Source organism: Micromesistius poutassou (assembly GCF_964030765.1).
Source record: "Micromesistius poutassou genome assembly, chromosome: 13".
Taxonomy (NCBI): Eukaryota; Metazoa; Chordata; class Actinopteri; order Gadiformes; family Gadidae; genus Micromesistius; species Micromesistius poutassou.
This window is the reverse complement of record NC_140283.1, coordinates 1,844,745-1,851,808: the sequence shown is the minus strand read 5'-3', so window position 1 is coordinate 1,851,808 and position 7,064 is coordinate 1,844,745.

Here is a 7,064-nt window from a genome sequence, read left to right as displayed (position 1 = left end):
ACAAAGAAGTGGAGCGCATCAAGCCTGTATATAAACATACAGTCAAGGAGGAGAAAGCAGTTGTTAAACCTTTTAGATTGAGCAGAAATACTTTTTAATGTACAGTTTAATTTAATTTACCAAAAGGCTGTATTTAAAGCTACAAAAATAATACAAATCAAATAACAAAAACGTAACGCTAACGTCCCCAGCCGGTGGGGGGGCGATGACGTCATCGTTTGCGATTCAGGCGTCTACACAAAAACGAAAAGGTTTGTTTTTTTCTTATCAACTTGGACCTGAGGGGTATTCCATAAACCAAGCTAAGCGCAAAGCCGGGCTTATTTCGCTTAGCCGGGCTTCTTTCAGCTAGACTTGCGTCCCATTAACGTGACTTAAGGGGATCTCCGCCAAGTAACCACGGCAACTTATCCGACCAAACTAACCTGTTCAGTAGCAGGTTAAAGCCGTTTCTCAATTCGCGTTCTCGTCTGTACTTGCGTTCTCGTGAAACGTCAGTCGTAGCCCAAGTACTGTTCCAATTCCAAGTACGCATCAAGTCAGTACAGTCGTAAAACCCGTGTGTGTTCTCGATGGGTTCTTAAACTGGCCGTTCCCCCGAGGACGCATCGGAGGTGACGTGTGTGTGTGTGTTTCTATTCTAATCTGTGTAATTTCTCACTCATTCGTTATTATTATATCAATAGTCTACTCCCCAACTAGGGAAAATGGCTTACATTTTCCCTAGAACCCAAATATAACTTGCAAAAACCCATGGTAAAGGTAATTTTAATATTAACGTTACAGATAGTGAAGCCTTTGTCACGATGACAAAGACGCTGGTGCATGGGAAATTGTCAGCCACATAAATTCCATTCAGGTGAGTTTCTTGGCAGGCAGGCAAGACCACTTCTGTTGAGATAAATACTATGGTTAGTCAATTTACAATATTCAAAGAAATGGAAAATAAATGGAATTAAATGTTCTTTGATTTCTCCAGTAATTCTTCCTATATTAATAATTGCATGACCCCGGACATCTCCCTGATTACAGATCCCATGGTCAATATTCAATTAAAATATGTTACGCTTCATACTACTTATGCATTCAACAGATCTGCGTTTTTTTTTGCCAGGCAGCCTCCCTGTTTCTATTAATGGTTACGGTGTTCTCTTTTTGAGTTATTATATGCTTGTACTCCTCATAGACCTCCACAAGCAGCTTCTGTTCGCCGCTGGAAAATATCCTGCGCGGTCCTTTTCGGACATTTGATCCATGATTCGACATTCACGGTTCTGGGCTGGTTACATATCTCGTGAATAATCCGCGCGTAATCCACGATAACGTAAACCGGGTTTGAACTAACCTGAGCAAGGCGCGGCTGAACTACGTTGATGGAACGGCTTTAGCCTCAAGTGGAAGTTGGCGCTAGTTCTAACCAGGCTTAATCAACTAAGCGCCGCTTTCGTTAGCGACTTTGATGCAATACCCCTCTGGTTTCAGAAAAGTGCATTTTCGGGCACCGAAAATGCCGGATCCATCTGGACGGTCGGCCCAAATGCACTTGCGTTTTCACCAAAAAATCGGTTCCGAGTGGAAGGGGCCTAAGTCAGCTGCTTTGAAGCTGAGGGGTACACACTGAATGTGTATTTGAGAATACACAGCAATAATTCACGGGGACACTGATCCAGTCAATGGTCTGACACAGATAACTAGTCTGATACACAGGTCACTGGTCTGACACACAGGTCACTGGTCTGATACACAGGTCACTGGTCTGGTACACAGGTCACTGGTCTGATACACAGATCACTGGTCTGATACACAGGTCACTGGTCTGGTACACAGGTCACTGGTCTGATACACAGATCACTGGTCTGGTACACAGGTCACTGGTCTGACACACAGATCACTGGTCTGACACAGATAACTAGTCTGATACACAGGTCACTGGTCTGGTACACAGGTCACTGGTCTGATACACAGGTCACTGGTCTGACACAGATAACTAGTCTGGTACACAGGTCACTGGTCTGATACACAGGTCACTGGTCTGACACAGATAACTAGTCTGATACACAGGTCACTGGTCTGGTACACAGGTCACTGGTCTGATACACAGGTCACTGGTCTGACACAGATAACTAGTCTGATACACAGGTCACTGGTCTGATACACAGGTCACTGGTCTGATACACAGGTCACTGGTCTGACACACAGATCACTGGTCTGATACACAGGTCACTGGTCTGACACACAGGTCACTGGTCTGATACACAGGTCACTGGCACAGAGGTGCGGTCCTCTTCCAGTAGCCCAGAAAGGACTGCCCTGGAGAGGATTTTAGCAATAGCTTGTGTTGTGTTACAGAAATGGTTTAGTGGCTCCATCTAGTGGTTCAAACTGGTCTGAGTGGCTGGGATCTCCATGACGACAGGCTTCCCACTTGAAGTCGCTTTAACTGATGCTGTTGAACAACAAATGGCGCATTTCCACCGGAGGGTGCGGGCCGGTTCAGTCTGCAGAATCGTGCGACAGGGGGATAATAACAAACAAACAGTAGGCCTACCCGTGAGGTATTTCTGGACAACGGCGAAAGCTTTATTTATTGAAGAAAATGTCACACAATAGTTTGACGTCCTTCTTGGATGTCCTACATTGTTGCTCTTTGTTCATTGCATTCTTTTTCCTTGGATTTATTTGCAGGCTAATAAATCCAAAATAAATAAAAAATAGCAGGCTACACTGTGTCGGGCTGCTGGACACAGAGGTCACGATGCTTTCCAGTGTTGTGCAAGTTCACACTTCACTTGAACAGTTCAGTTCATACAAAAGAAAAAAAATAAATTCACATTCATAGTTCATCAATTCAGTTTTGAACTAGTTCATGTTCAGTTCATTAACAGTTCTTTTAGAAACTGAGGAAAAACTGGGAGTGAATATTTCTGTGCTTATTTTTTTAAAATGAATCCTCTCCATTATCCGCTGCCCATCACTACCATCTAAAATTGTTGTGGATATTATTTGTACACCTGTTTCATTCATCACAACTAAGGCATTAACTCTATTTAATAAAAATGTCATCTGGACCTAAGCATCAATTCAGAATGTCACAAAATCGGAACTAATTCAAGTTCAAGTTCTTTAGTTAGAAATATGTTAAGTTCAGTACAAAGTTCATAGAAAAATGAACTTGTTCAATGAACTAGTTATTTCATGGTTTCATAGTTCATGCACAACACTGATGCTTACGTAGCTACCGCGGCTATCGCCATCCGGCTCAAACCCTGCCCTATCTTAAGAGTACTGTCGGTGGTGGAAACGTGAGCCATAACTGAGCTGGGCTATACCCACCCTCACTACTCAGCTGAGGCGTGCTGGGTCCGAAGCGTAACCACCAGTGGAAATGCACCAATACTTACATTATAGCCTGGCTACCATTAAATGTTAGTGATCTGTTTAAGAGACATTTATGTTTGTTTCAGAAAGACTCAGCACAAAATTATATCCTCGGTGATGTATTCAGTTTCAAATCAATATTCACTCTTTTAGGCTCATTGTTAGCTTTTCCTGCTTAGTGTTAGACCGTAGAGCACGGAGATCTTCCATTCTCCAGGAGATCCTCTGTGTTTGGTGTGCACATACTACCTTAGAGCTGAACAAACCCTGAAAAGGCATTAATAACACATTGGATACAAGTTATGACTTAATATGAGCCCAAAGTGGTGATTGAACATATGAAACTAGCAATCAGCTTTAACAAGGGCAAACAATATAAAACAACGACCACATCTTAATCCTTTTTCTTTCTTTTTTTAAACACTGGTCCTTTAACACCATACCTGGTTAGTGGTCTCTGCCGACGACGAGGTCTGTGAGAACGATGGCTCTGATAATGTGGCAGCTGAATTCTGGACATACTGCAATGTGCAATCTGTCAGAGTGTGGAACGGGACGCATTTCTCTCCGAGCCCGGCCCGCGTCCGACAGAGAAGTAACCGAGCCTGCCCCGAGCTGACAGGCATCAAGATATATATGTCCGAGCCCGAAAGAGTTTTTTTCTCATACTAATGACACGTTTACGTTTGTGTGTATGAAAGCACGCCTTTATTAAACAACTGCAAGGCGTTTGGAAATGTCAACAGATGAGCGCAACAAGACGCGTTAACAGTGAGCACAAGCTGTTAACGCGTGCTTGTTGCACAGAATCATAATCAATTTAAAGTCAAATAGGCCCACAAAAAAGGCCACAATAACGATAAATTCCACAAAATGACACAAGAGGTTCTGAGGTTCTGTAAGACAGGTAGGATTCAAATTAACACGAGTGTCCCCAGCGAAGTAAAATTAACATTAACACAAAAGCAACACCCACGCCAACTCCAACTCCTTATCGCGCAGATGTGACCGAGTCCGACCCGAACCCGAGCATCATTTCTAAATATTTTTCCAAACCCAACATGGCCCGTCGGATCCCGTTGGGTCCCGTCAGGTCTCGTTGGGCTCGGGTCGGGTTTCCATGCTCTAATCTGTCAAGAGCCTTCTGGGTAGGCCAGACAGGACACCTTTGCAGTAGTCCAGACGGGAGCTGATGAAAGAGTGAATGAGGGTCTCGGTAACTGAGTCGAAAAGTGAGGGCTGGAGACTTGAAATGTTGCGTAGGTGGAAGAAAGCCGATTTGGTGGTGCTCTTGATGTGAGACCGGAATGAGAGGGTGGAGGAGAGCTCTGTTTTGCTGCTGTTGAGTTTCAGGAGGTTAGAGGTCATCCAAATTTTAATTTCCTGTAGGCAGGTGGATGCAGTACACCAGATCATCCAACTTTCCCAGGACGAAGTTCCTTCGTCTGATGGAAGGAACTTTGTGACCTTGTTTTTAACTCTGTGTGCCCTTTGTTGAGGTACCACAAAGCATCTCCAATATCATACATACCAGTGGCGACGCTCAGCTGTTGGCCAGAATCTTTTGCAGGGTGCCATTGAATTTCTCAACTTGGCCATCAGACTGAGGACGGAAAGGTGTGGTGTGTGTTTTCTCGATACAGCATGCACATCTTCTGGAACACTTTAGACACAAATTTCCGGCCTTGGTCACTGTGCAGTGTCTGGTCCTCCATTACGACACATCCATTCTGAGGCAAGCACCTCGGCCACAGTTTCAGCTTTCTGATTTGGTAGGGGACTACTTTCATCTTGTGAAGTAGTCCTGTATTACAAGCACATAACAGTTGTTACGCTCTGTCTCGTTCAGCGGTCCTATGATGTCCAGGGCAATGTGCTCCATTGGGGCTCCCACTCGAACAGTTCACATGGGGGCTCTTACTGGACCTGGCTTTAGAAGCACAGCTGGTACAGGTACTGCACCAGAGGGAGACATCCTCTCTCATCTGGTACCAGAAGTATTGGGGCTGCAGCTGGGCTACAGTAGGCTCCACACCAAAATGTCCACCAACTTGCCCTTCATGCATCTGTCTCATGTCAGGCCTGAAGGTGCGAGGCAGCACAACTTTTGGGTAGAACTGGGTGTCGTCCAGGCAGTAGAACTGCCTAACCAGTATTCCACCTCAGACGTAGTCGCTTCCATTGGCTCCAATATGTCTTCGTGGCTGGACTGCATGGGGAGACCCATGGGGGGAGCTCTCTGCTGGCCTCCATCCATGCCCTGATAGGTGCAATGACTGGATCGGCTTACTGGGCCTGTTGCAGCTCCTCCAGGGACCAGCCGCCAAATAGCTACACTTTGTTAGTCTTAGTCAGATAGATTCTCTCGGGGCTTGTCCATGACAGCAGACAAAGTTTCGTCTACCCCCACTAGACTCAGCATCATCTGGAAGGTGCCGGAGTCCAAATTATACTGCATGGCCTGGTGATCGACATTCACTGGAAGGGAGGAGTCTGGGAGCTTACGTGGACAGGACTGGCAGCAGGGTCTCCTGAAGAGGCTGTCTGCGTTACCGTGCAGCCGGCCAGGGCGATAGATGATCTCAAAGTTGTACTAGCCGTGTCTCTCGAGCCTAAGCTGTCCCTCAGGCACCTTCATTTTTATTTAGCCATCAAAGGCTGCTGTTATGTACAGAGCCGCCAAAGTGACATGAAGAAAAAACATGTACTGGGGACAAACACAGACTATAGTTTTGCGGGTTCTTGACTTTATTTTGCAAAATCTTGACTTTGATTTGCGAGATCTTGACTTTGATTTGGGCTCAAAGGGCCGGCTGGCAGTTGGGGTGGTGGATGTGCCCTGGAGATGGTGGGAGGGCGAGAATTTGATAGGTGTTTGTCCGTGTGTGAGGTTGCAAGTCGCTAACGAAAGCGGTGCTTAGTTGATTAAGCTTGGTTAGAACTAGCGCCAACTTCCACTTGAGGCTTAAGCCGTTCCATCAACGCAGTTCAGCCGCGCCTTGCTCAGGTTAGTTCAAGCCAGGCGAATGTGATCCTGGATTACGCGCGTTCACGAGATATGTAACCAGCCCATAACCGTGAATGTTGAATCATGGATCAAATGTCCGAAAAGGACCGAGCAGGATCTTTTCCAGCGGCGAACAGAAGCTGCTTGTGGAGGTCTATGAGGAGTACAAGCATATAATAACTCAAAAAGAGAACACCGTAACCATTAATAGAAACAGGGAGGCTGCCTGGCACAAAAATCTGCGATCTGTTGAATGCATAAGTAGTATTAAGCGTAACATATTTTAATTTAATATTGACCATGGATTTGAAAGCAGGGAGATAGTCTTGAGTTAACGTGTCAGACTTGCACCCGGTCGTCCGGGGTTCTATCCCCACGCAATTAGTAATATAGGAAGGATTACTAGAGAAATCAAATAACTTTTCATGCCATTTATTTTCCATTTCTTTGAATATTCTTAATTAGGGAATTAATAAAATTAATAAAGGGAATTACTAAATGAAGCCAACGCCAAGATTACTATGAAATACTCTGGACGCGAACTCGGGTCGCGCCTATCACAGGGCAAGTGCTAGACCATTCACCCAGCCGCTGATTGTTGATTACGCGATAATACATAGATTTGTGTAAAAATGTGTTGAAAAAATAGCCACAGTAATAATATATAGCAATTAATTGA